Source organism: Ruditapes philippinarum, unplaced genomic scaffold, assembly GCF_026571515.1.
Source record: "Ruditapes philippinarum isolate M1 unplaced genomic scaffold, ASM2657151v2 ctg3188_1_1_1_1, whole genome shotgun sequence".
Lineage (NCBI taxonomy): Eukaryota > Metazoa > Mollusca > Bivalvia > Venerida > Veneridae > Ruditapes > Ruditapes philippinarum.
The window spans coordinates 146,402-160,182 of NW_026863678.1; positions in this window are offsets into that span (position 1 = coordinate 146,402).

The window sequence follows — 13,781 nt, forward strand, 5'->3', positions numbered from 1 at the left end:
ATGAATTGCATGTTGTTTAAATCTAGAACAAACTATGCTAAATTGAAGTTCTTTTCGATTTATCTTAACAATGATTCATATGAGCCACTTATATTACACCCATAAAACATTTTAAAGATATTCATATCATTTGCTCGTGTTAACATTCACATGTTATTTGAGGAAAATGAGTCCATGGCACAAATTGATAATTACAGAAAGTTTTAATAATAAGCATTAAAATTAAAAATCTGTATTTTCAGAAATTCGTCATTCAAACACTGTTCTTAAAAGCACTTAAATATATCAATCATCTATAGGCCAGTGTGACGGTGTCTATTTCGTGACGTAGGAAATGTTTTCTCCAGATATTACAATCTTCTTCGGCATGTGTGTATACTCGTGTGTATCTGAAAAAAAGAGAGTTTAAAATCCTGTTTAAATAGTGTCATGAAATAGTTATCACAACTTTCAAAAAGTCTATACACAAGCATTTTTTTAAGCGTATAGATATATACATTTTTTTTTCTTACGCAAATTTCAAAATTATCTTATATCATTCGAATAAAGATGTCATTTATAAGCAACCATTAACACAGGATTTAAATGAAATAATTAATCTTTGACGGATGATAAGTTATATGTTTTTGTTATGAAACTTTTACGAATATATTATTTCACACTTGTAATATAAATTATAATGGTATCTTTGTTCTATGTAAAGAGTATTTTATTGATTAAAAATATATGTAAACAAAATAACATTGCATTGGGAAAAAGTGCTGACATAATCTTTTTGATCGTTTTACGATGTATATTAGTATCGTTAGTAGGAGTCAATTCGTTTGAAAAAATGGTTTAAAATGTACAGATACATTGTATTTGCTACTCAGATGTAGATCCGTGTTTGCACAATGATATCCAGTTAAGTAACAGGCGGGATACCCAGCTATACTTCTCATTTATATAAAAACGAAAATCTTAACAAATTTGGATTGTTGTTTGTTTCAGTTTCAATTGTTTCAAAAACTATCTCATCACAACTTCACAGCAACGAATGAATACCTTCAATATACAATAGTGTATATTAATATTTTTTTATTGTTAAGACTGTTTAACTAGGTAAGTTGACAATAGAATCTCTTACAGTGTGCCATCACTAAAAATAAAGTGATAATTCTCACAAAAATTATAAATCAAAATATCCTCCCTTGCCTATAGCATTAATCTGATTGTATGAAATCAAATTCAGAAAATATACGTATCATATGTGACAATTGCATAAAATAACATAGAAAATATTTTAGTTAATACATGCGAATGCGACAGTATTACGTGCGCACGTGAAACATTTACGTATCAACGCCATATCATGATATGTTTCACGTGCGCACAAGTACTTGTGCGTTTAGTATAATAATTAATTGACGAGGTGGTCAAGTCCACCATCCAGGTTTAAAACAGCTATCATATTTTGTTTATTATCTTCAAACAGGCTAGCTATATAAATTAAATTATCAACAAATTTACCAACTCTCAGCGTAATGCAGTAGGTAAAGTTGTGGTAAATATCAATGCAATACAGCAAGGCTCGAATTGCAAACCTTTTTCCCAAAAGTATTGCTTTATAATTATCAATCAAGTAAGAAAGTTTTGTATTATTTATTGCAAAGATTATAAATGCTGTGCTATTTTCTATTAACTTCTCATTATGTTTTAAATGTAGCTGTATTTAGCCCTATTTAGCAAGTTGGTGCAAATTTATACGGAATGCATGATACTGTACACAGACTGTTTCAATTATAGTTACGTTTGCACGAAATACTCCTGCACTGCAAAAGTACTATGACTTCTACATACTACACACTATACAGGATAAAAATCACTATCATCCGTGCATGTATATCTAAATTATTAAATATCATAACAAAACTACCTTTCTATTCCAATTCATTTTTCTAATGTAAAATTTAAAAAAATATATGGTAAGAAAAACGCCAAAAAAAGTGAGAAACAACTTGTGAGGCTCGAACTCGTGATAAAAATTGAATGTGTATGACATTCGAATGACTTTACTAACTTTGCCATCAAGACATTTTCAAATTCTGTTTTCTTATCTTACACTATATTCGCTTCTGAAAACCCTGTTTTACCTAGTCAGACATAGGTTGTTAACTTTAGTGTACATGCACAAAAGAAAATGTTAAGTCACTCTCACATTATCAAAGCGGCGTACTTATCGCTTACGCACGTAGTAAATAAAAAAATTACTATCATTAACATATATAAAAGTGATTAAGGTAAGATCCCTGTAATGGAATCGGGTTTTTCCGTGCCATGTCGGCATTCTACGTAACTTATCGGCACATCCGTTACCTCTCGCCTGTTTCCGTAAACATATTTATGTTTTATTTATAAATAAATAAATTATCCATATAATTATATCCGGTACAAATAGAATTTTAGTTTTTGATAAAATGAAAAAGAAATTATCAAAAAGAATATGTTGTTTGTAAACGGATAATTCGTAAAAACCCCGTTGCTGTGAAACCAGGTTGGGAAACCCCTAAATGACGTCACGATTTCAGAAAATAGACTTCAGAAGTGAAAATGAAAGTAAGAGACAGAAAAGGCCGTTACAAGGCCAAAAACAAACGCAGGTTGAGGAAAGAACCTAATATTCTTGTGGATCATAATAACCCTCACGTATTGAGCATTTGTCAGTGCAAAATTGGTAATTGTCCAATTTATGAACACCGACAGAAGGGATCGGCAGGTGGGTGGAGAAAAGCTAGACCGTAGACGGGGGATTGAGTTCGACGTTTTAGTTAGAAATTTAGCTCACTCCAAGGAATGTCGTCTTGGAACTTTATTCTCACAAGCGACAACATTATGGGGGAGCTGCAAAATGGCTTGGGTTGCTATCTGTACGTTATGTGTTCGAATTTAGAGTGAGGAGCTGTAAATTTGGTTTCATATGGAACAACACACCACAACAAAACGAGGCCATCCTTAAAAAAATGTTTGTTTGCAGTAACCCGACCCAGAATTTTCAAGGTGGGTAGGTAGGTCGATTTTTTTTTTTATTGAACTGTACTCCCAAATAAACATGGAATTTCAAAATGCTGGACAATATATGCTTTGATAATCTGGTAACAATTAATAAATTGATAACTGAATTCTAATTTAATAAGACCTACATTTTATTTCTTCTATTTCGACTATCTATTTCATAAAGTACTATTAAAACAAATAGAATCTAAGTGTGTCTTTTCAGCTTGCTTGATTGCGCATTGACTCGCACCCCTGATTTTAAGTGATAATTGAGATCGCTCAAGATTATTATAAAGTCCAATCAGTTGACCAATCAAGCATACATAGGTCGTGTCACACACACTGATTAATCCTATTGTACTACCATGTCCAGGGGCTGTAATACCTTGACATCTTCGATGTTTAAATGTCGTAATTTTTAACGTGGTGTCTTTTTTACCCTAAAGGGAAGTTATGATTAACGTATTTTAGAAATAACCTTTTCTTTTTTTGGTTTTTGCATTTTTCAAACAAACTATTTATTAAACAAGATACAGTTTAGAAATCAAAATCAAACTCGTAACCTCAGAGTCTAAATTTGGGGATATAATCCTGCTTTAATTATCTAATCCGGCGGCCATATTGAATAGCGAAACAGATTAAAAAGTGTTAAAGTTTTCTAAAAACAAATCAGTTTAACCCTGAAATAAGCTGTTGTTCACAAAATGCAACTATTTTATTGAACGCATATTGATATTACAACGATAAAAAATAACTTTTAACCTACCTTGTTTTGCAATATTCTGAATTTTATTAACCATCCATTTCCAATCTCGTTTTTTTTTTTCTTTTTTCATTTCGCCCGCGCTATTTCTGATTGGTTGATAGGATTCACGTGATACAAAACCAACGCTTTAAACTCATTGGCTGTTTTGAAAACGCGTGATATGCCTAGATACAGTACCGTTTGTACAATAAAGCATTTAGCATTAATAATGCCACGGATTTATATTAAGGTCCTTGATAATCCGGAAGAAACCAGCATATTTAGTCAAAATAAATTTAAATTTAATAAATATTAAATAGGAAATATCATGTATCCATAAACGCTTTGCATACATGTATAACATAAGCATTGATACTTTTCCATAGGCAAAACTTTAATTCTAATGCTTAATCAGTTATTTATTTTTTAATAATAATAATAATAATAATAATAATAATAATAATAGTAAAATTTATCATATATAATAAATATTGAATAGGAAATATCATGTATCCTTAAACGCTTTTCATACATGTATAACATGTATAAGCATTGATACTTTTTCATAGGCAAAACTTTAATTCTAATGCTTAATCAGTTATTTATTTTTTAATAATAATAATAATAATAATAATAATAATAATAATAATAATAATAATAGTAAAATTTATCATGTATTTTAGTTAGACAACTATAATTAAATAAATGTATGTGTGTTTTAATAATAATAAGAAATAACTTATCAAGAGAATGTATTTTTTTTATTTCTTTTCTTTTTGAGTCGAATTGCCAAAATTCTAAAATATTAGATTAAATTGCTTTAATAAATGATTGATAATCAATAGTAAAAATTATCATATATTTTAGTTTGACAACTGTAATTAAGTTAATGTTTGTGTGTTGAAAGCTCACTACTTATATCAAAAATAACTTTTTATTCATTATCTGCTCTAATGGAATAACTGTTCTGTTTGGGACTTTATTCATATTATGTCCAGTTTCTATTATGCAGAAGACACGTTTATCATTCAAATAGGCTTTAAAGCCAATGTGGACACAAAACATACAAAATAACCAACAGTGTATGACTTCAACATATATACATTATATCAACAATCATCAAATGTTTGGAGATGATCGATTTGATTGATAAAGAAACTACCTGCCAATTTTTCACGTAGGTACACATATAATATCAAAATTAATATTTAACTTACAAGTCTCTTACCAGGTACATTACACTCAAAGTTATTTCTCTTAAAAGCAAAAAAAAACTCTTCAGTTTCACAATTTTGACTGATATGATTTACACACTGCCAAAGAATGTTGACGTATAGTAATAACAATCTTAACATTTACAAAATAACATTCACATATTCACATGTATTATGTATTATCTTAAAACTTACAAAATAATATATACATATTCACATGTAATTCTGCAACTGTTATCATATAATTGATATATACATATATACATTACATGAAATACTCATTGAAAATTGTAATTATTATTGACTTTAGTACATGAACAATATTGACATATGTGTCACGGTTCAGAACTGTTCACTATTAAGAGGGGAAAATGGTCGGATAGCACCATGGCTGCATATAGATTAAGAGTTTTAGTTCGCATATTGCTGTAAATCTGTGAATTTTAATAAAGCAGGGGATTATGCCACTGTTCAGGAAAAGATTTGTAAGAGGCCGAATAGCTCAATCGGAGTCCCCGGTTCAAGTTTCGGTCAGACTGCACATTTCTCTCACACTGTGAAATACGACAAAGCATTTATAGATACAGTTATAGGATAAATCACATATCTTAAGAACTATTTATTACACAATGATTATATACAATACTTCTATTACGTTATATCTACTATTTTTACAAATGAGTTTGTTTATAATGAGCTGCGTCATGACAAAACCAACATAATGGGTTTGCGACCAGCATGGATCAAGACCAGCCTGCACATCCGCGCAGTCTGATCAGGATCCATGCTGTGATCTTACCAACCCTATTACAAGTAGAGAAACTGACAGCGAACAGCATGGATCCTGATCAGACTGCGCGGAGGCGCAGGCTGGTCTGGATCCATGCTAGTCGCAAACCCATTATGTTGGTTTTGTCATGACAGGGCTCATATAATCACTTATGACTTTATGTAAATATTTTATGTTTATTGGAGGTGATTTATAGGCCCATTGGGCCGGGTATATTTGATATTTGTAAAATTAGATTTGTAAAAATAAGTTTACACATGTCATTAAAATAAATTACTTACTTACTTACTTACTTACTTACTTACTTACTTACTTATTTACTTTCCTTCCTTCCTTCCTTCCTTCCTTCCTTCCTTCCTTCCCTTCCTTCCTTCCCTTCCTTCCTTCCTTCCTTCCTTCCTTCCTTCCTTCCTTCCTTCCTTCCTTCCTTCCTTCCTTCCTTCCTTCCTTCATTCCTTCCTTCCTTCATTCCTTCCTTCCTTCCCTTATACACATAAATTGAATATAAAGATCCATTCACATTATCTGCGGATTTCATAATTGAAAACTTTATCAGTATAAGAATATTTTTAAGTATCGGTAAAAATTCGAAAGTCCAATTTAAAAAGTGATTTTACTATCAATATATCATTTAGTATGTTCTTAACATGATTTTTTAAAACAAACTACGATAATTTTTTTTAAACTGAAATTTACTCATACAAAAAACTGTTTCAAAGATACATAATTTTATTTTAACCAGGATATACAAATGTTAATTTACATAGCACGGCCATGTCCCCCTGTCCCGTTCAAGTCACCGTTTAATGCAGAAACACGGCTGATGGAGACGAGGAAAACTCGGGAGATGATGATGATATTTTTCAAGAAATGCTATTTCGAATAATTTGACATCATCTATCAACAATGCATGTACATACTCCCCAGTGACATCCATCTGATTCTAGCTTGTTAACTTAAATATAATTGTACCTGGCAGCAGGGTACTTCAGAATTTACTTTCAGATAAATCTTAATTGTGTCTTGTTTAAATGACGAATTCTGCCAGATAAAAGGATAACAACAACACGACGCTGCAAAAACATTTGAAAGAATACAGCAGCTATGTCTGTTTCATTTTAACATGTCAGGTTCGAGTCTTTATAATATCTGGAACAAAATCACATAGAGACTCGATTATGAGATCACAATTTAATTCCTTTATTTCGTACATGAATTATATTAGAAATAAACAGTAAAAATTACCGTTAAGACATTCAACACCAATTGCGCTAACTTACGTAATCAGAGAAAAGGGACACTCATTATACCCTGCTGCGTTTATGATCAATATCCGGATCAATATCCGGCTTTATTAGTATTGGCTTCGATTATCGCAATACAGCACGTGGCTATTACACAATATTATGCCATAAATGAGACCCCGCGGAAAGAATCAAAATTGGGGAATTCGGAACTTCATAAGATTTTTATGCAAAACTTGTGTACAAAAACGCAAATCTTTATGTTTCCTGAAATAAGAGATTAAGTAAATAAATAAATAGATAAATAAATAAATAAATAAATAAATAAATAAATAAATAAATAAATAAATAAATAAATAAATAAATATAAGAATAAATGAGTGATGAATGAACGTATGAATGAATGAATGATTGGTGTTGATTGATTCAGTGAGTGAATGAATGAATGAATGAATGAATGATGGATGGATGGATGGATGGATGAATGAGTGAATGAATTAATGAATGATGAATGAATAAATGAATGAATAAATAGATGAATTAATGATTGGTTGATTGATTGATTCAGTGAATGAATGATGGATGGATGGATGGATGAATGAATGAATGAATGAATGAATGAGTGAGTGAATGAATGAATGAATATGAATGAATGAATGAATGAATATGAATGAATGAATGAATGAGATATCATTGTTGAATTTTATTTACATATGCAAGTACATGTATTAAATTATGTAAAGCCTATTTTTTGTAGGAGATATATTAAAGTAAAATTTAAATGCTGTGTGGACAATCCCGAATTTATCTTGGTGATTTCACAATTATTTTAACTTTCACGATTTCAGCTTCACAGATTCACGATTTTATTATAATTAATTCATGTTTTGAACATCACAATTTCAAATTTATCATTTTCTCATGTTTGGCTCATCATCATAAAATATTATAATGATAATGAAAAAGAAATTATAAAATAACATGATTCACCATAGATGAAAAATACGAAAACGTACTATCTAATCGTCAATCGCAATTGTCAAGTATTCGCTATTACACAGCGGTATTGAGCTAAAATACCGCTTCTGCATGCTACAGGTGGATGTCTTACACGTTCTGTGCACTGACGCTATCATTCGCTATTTCTATATACAGAATCCGTATTTGCACGAATACGGAATTTCGTATTTTAGTAATATACGGACTTGTCATAAAAATTCCGTATATTAGTAAAATACGGACTTCGTACATCAAAATTACCGTATATTACGAGTGTACGGAGTTCGCATACTAGTCATATACGGACTGATATAATATACGGTCCCGTACATCTCCGTATTTCAAGTTTCCCGTATTCTTATACGTATATCAATGATATACGGAATTCCGTACACTTCCGTATATCCATGTCTTTTTCGCAGCGCGAGAAAGCAATATTTGCCGTACAATCAACCCGTTCTTTACAAATAAACATTAGACGAAATAAATATTGTTTTACATAGAATTGAAAAAAAATGTTGACTTTTTTTTATTTTTTAAAAAAGGGTTTAAATATTTTTTTTTAAAAAAAATTTAAAAGGAAATTTAAAAAAGTTGGTCTGTTTGCCCCGTTCACCAAATCGGCTATAAAGGCCAGCGGGTATTTGTTTTTGAAAGCGGTAAAAACAACCCTTTCTCAGTATATTTTCCAAGGTTTTAAAAAATTTTAAACCCCATCGATTTTAGAATTTAAAAAAATCGTCAATTGGGTTTCAAGAAAAGAAAAAACGAGAAAAATGAAAATTTCCCATTTGGGGGATGTCCCGATCCTAATGCGTAGGTTAAAATTAAAGGGGGATGACTTTTAAAACGAAAATTTAAATTTTAAAATCGTGAAACTTATAAAAAAATGAATCATTTTAAGTTTACATTTCAAAATTTTTTTCTGAACAAACACATTTGTATAAAAAACGTCGACCAATTTGATTCATTAAATCATTCTTACAGTGTCGTAAATACTACAAATAATTTCACGTACATAACATGTACAATTATTTTTTCTTTGTTTTTATGCATTTAGAAGATTTATTTCGTTTAACAATTTAAAGCAGCTAATTAAATATTATGAAATGTTTTAAGAAACGCAGTAAAATCATAAAATGTGACAAACTACGTATCTTATCTAAAAAAACGGAATTTAATAATTGGCCTTTCACCTTGAATGGAAGGCTATTATGAAGACTGGTTTAATATTGCAGTATCATATATTTCTTTTCTCAACTAAATTAATGAATAAACAAATAATCTCACATTCTATTCAAACTCTATGCACATTGTTCACATAATAACAGCACACTGGAGAGAGAGAGAAGAATGTATATTGTATATGTGTTGATGTAAACACTTAGTTCCATAAACTGGTAAGTGCGATATATTGTTGTAAATGTATTTATAAGTGTTTTATGATATTGTATGATAAAATGTTTGATGTTAATAAAAAGCAACTGGAATGATTATGATTGATTGATTTATGCAATTGAATTTGATTGATTGATTTATGCAATTCAAGAATGTTAAATGTAGTATATATTTAGATTGTGTTAATTGTGTAGTGACCTAATACCTGGACTATGAATATACACGGGAGTAACTGCATTGCGATAAAAAATATATCTTTTTCGTTGTGATATAATTATTTTAGCGTTACTTGAAACACAATAAACGGACATCGGTATACTTTTTTCGGATTTTTTTTAGATTTTTGCATTGAATAAACAAAATACAGTATCATAAAATATAACAAACACATTGTTTTTATTGTCTTTCACTATAATGTTTATAAAAAACTGAAGGAATTGCAACAAAGGAGTGAATTGAATCTGTTGTTGAATTAAATTGAATTGAATTGAATTCAATACATACCGGTATACACTTGAAATATAGTCTACACATAAGTATGAAATGGCAATGTGACATGGACAGTAAAGCGTTGTGAAAATTGATGAAAGTGAAAAAATATTTAAAGCTAGGATTGATAAATATCTGATTTATCTGCACAAAAAGAGGATATATGCAGTGGTGAAAAAATAGAACAATATTGAATTGAACTTATTATTACTTGAAATAATTTATATATTATTGCCTCATTGCAGAATTTGATTTATATTGACATAATAAATAAATAAATAAATAAATACACAGGTGTGAAATTTTAGTATTAAAAAGAAAATACTTATTTTGTAATATTTGTTTCCATGTATATTTTATATTGATTAAGGATTTAAGTTTGACACTTAGATTTTAAGATAAATCTCAAGTTGAATCTACAGGCAGATGTTATATTTAAGTTGAAGACTAAGTTTAGAGTTATCTTAAATTGAGTCCGAAGTTGAGTGACACCTTAAGTTAAGTAAATAAAATTATAAAGTTATATGTTATACCTCTATTCAAGTTGGGTGTAACTTGAGTTACGTGATATATCCTTGCTTGACTAAAGGGAGTATTAAGTTAAGTGGTAATACTTAAGTAGAAACTTAAGATCGGTGATTCTTACTTAAATAAAACTTAAGCAGTACTTCAATTTGAATAATACTTAAGATTAATGATAGTTTATTTTTTTAATTAAGGGAAACTGAAATAATAAGAATACAAACTTAAGTTGAGAGTGATACTTAAGATAAGTATAAGAAAAATAGTTTTGTAAGTGAGTGTTTCTGCTAATAATATACAATTACGCTTGATTATTTTGTGGTGATTTCCCTAGTTGGTGTTTATATATACGACATATCAGATCATTTAAACTTAAGGGAACACTTAAGTAACTAAGTTAAAATATGTTATGAATTGAAAACTATTGTGGACACTTTATCCAGTGCATATATTCAGTAACTATATTGGAGTGAAAGGACACATAGATGATAGACAAATGTGCTTAAGTTAAGTGTATACTTAAGTCAATACTTAAGTTAAGTGTATACTTAAGTCAATGCTTAATTTATGTGATGTGCTACGAAGACTCGGGACATGCGTTGGTATCATGGAAGTAATGAACAAATTAGAGAGCACTTTTGGAAATATACGTTTATCCCTGCAGAAGACGAATTCCAATATCTGGAATAAAAATGATTTACTTTCGCATTATTTTAGGAAGCAAACCAATCTCAAATTAACCATGAAATCGAAAGTTTGAGAGGCAAGTCTCTAATTTTTAAAATCTACAATAAAAATAACCAGCTTTATCATTTTCAAACGAGGGATCCATTCTGACTCAAGAAAAAAATGAATTTGACAAACAAAACTTAAAAAATCTTATACGATCTTTTTTCTGTTAGTCTTTTTTCATAGAACCTTTTCTTTGCATTGTACCATCTGCTTGATTATCTGAAAACCATTTAACTCATTCATGAGCTAAAATATGAGCCAAGGAACAGCTCTTTACCATGGAAAACCTCATTTATAGTCGACATTTCATACTCTGAATATCCCGCGCAGTTAGCGTCAGAAAATACTATTTTAGAAACTTTATAAGTATGAAATATATTTCTTCTGTTTATCAAATTGACATTGCACTTCCAAAATAATAATTGTCCGTCAGACTCTGGAGAAATAGAAATATGTGAATCCCAGTGACTCACGGTAAGTACATGCGCGCTAGAATATCTCGTCATTATCTGTATCCGTGACCTTACACTACTGACATGGAAATAAATTGACTGACAATACTGGCAACCTATTGTATGGGTTATATGCATCCTTAAAAGTTCAATTATAGTGTCATCTAAGATCAGGAACATAAATAATATCCAAAATGGGATTTAATACAATTCCTTTATATTACATTATCTTAAAAGGGATCCAAATGGACTTCTTTGCGTTAGGTGTAAAACTCGAAAGTAACAATCTTTTTTAATGTCAAACGAAAGCTTTTTTCGTCCTGTTAAAATCAACACTGTACCCAAACCAGTCGTCTAAAACATGGAAACTATTTTTCCTTAACTACGCCACTCTTAACAAGAGGTCTTGCTAACTTTGTAAAAATTTAGCAAGCGCTTGATAATGGAAGTACAATAAATGTTGAATACTTGACAATGTCCTTATCTGGCCATGCAAACCCTAGAAATTCTGTGTGAGGGTGATATATATCAGTGAAATGATATGCTCTCGTTTAAATCAAATTTAAAAAGATGAACATTTCAAAGATATGAAAGTACTACTTAAGCATCCTGAAATTTAATAGATTGTTTCCAGAGATTGTGATTAACAATTCGCAAATCAAAAATACGTCTTTTCTTACCAGATCTTTGCACAAAAACAGTCAATGGAATTACGATATATGGAATAACAGAACATCTTTTAATCAAAGATCTATCTAACAAATCTTGAAAAGTTTCATTTACAAAAACCGATCTCAACAAAGCTGATTTATTGTTTTTGCAAACTGGCGTAGGCTAGTTGAATACAACGGCAATTCATTACTATTTTTGTGGTATCTAAAATAAAATCACTTGAACCTGATAAAACGCCAAATTGTTCCTGTAATCTACCTTTCACAATTATATATTTTTCACCATATTCGTAATGATGACTAGCAATACATATTTATTGAATTTCACATGGATTAATAATAACAAGTACTTTATTTGTAAAACAATAAGTGGCCAATAATATAAATATGTTTGTGTATTACAAAATGTCCGAAACATGCTTTGCATGTTTAAAGACCATGGTCAAAACAATCTTTGAATAAGCCTAGAGTCGTTTTAATCTAGATTTAATTTACAGATTGTAAACTTCAAACCATTAGAAATTACAACTGATATTGATTCTTTTTTCTTTCTCTCTATTTTGTCCACACAGTGTACGTATGTTTTACCAGATCTGAGTATTAAACAACAGAAAAAGTAGAAAATATTTACATTTGATCATCTGTGAAACAAGAGTCCATTTTAAGTTTCAATTATTTAATAAAATAATATAAAAAGGTGCTGAATTTTAATATCATTATTCCATTGTAATGATATCCTTAAATTCCGCCATCTTAAAAAATCCAAAAATTAGATATTATAAAAGTGCATATCATAATATCATTTTTAAGCTGAGAATGGCACAATGATCAGTCTTTTAAACCATCAACAAACAGAACACTGTATCATTCAAATAGACCGCAACTGATGTTCTTACAGAATGAATACTAATGACCTTAACAGGGTAATAGTTTGGTTTATACATATTCAAGCTCAATGTCTCAATGTCTTGCAACAAATTTTAATTACTTTTAGTCCACTTTCTAAAACAAACCAGTACTGGTATCGTATCTATAAACATAATCGTCATCCAGTTAGGGTTAGAACCCATGATCTTAGGATTGGCCTTAACCACTAGGCCACCTAGAAAGGTAAACAGAGACCATACATGTGAAAACTGTCAAACATTTGAATTTTTTTTCAATTGTTATCATGTTAAGTGTAATTAATTTGTAATCAACTACGTTATTTTTCCGATTGTTGTCGCCAGTATTATGATGCACCAACTTTCGTGCTTGATTTAGTAGTTTAGGTATTTTGCTTATTAAGCTTTGGGCAGCCGGCTAAATGTTTTAAGGGTATTTTGATATAAATTTTGAAAATGATATAGTCTTAATTTATAGTCTTTTTAAATATTGTGTTGTCAGGCATGCCTGTATGCTAAAGTGAATAACTGAACATATTGTATTAGTCCAGCCGGGCAAGTGCTCAATACAAATTACAAGTTAGTAAATGATTTCATTTGTTTATCTT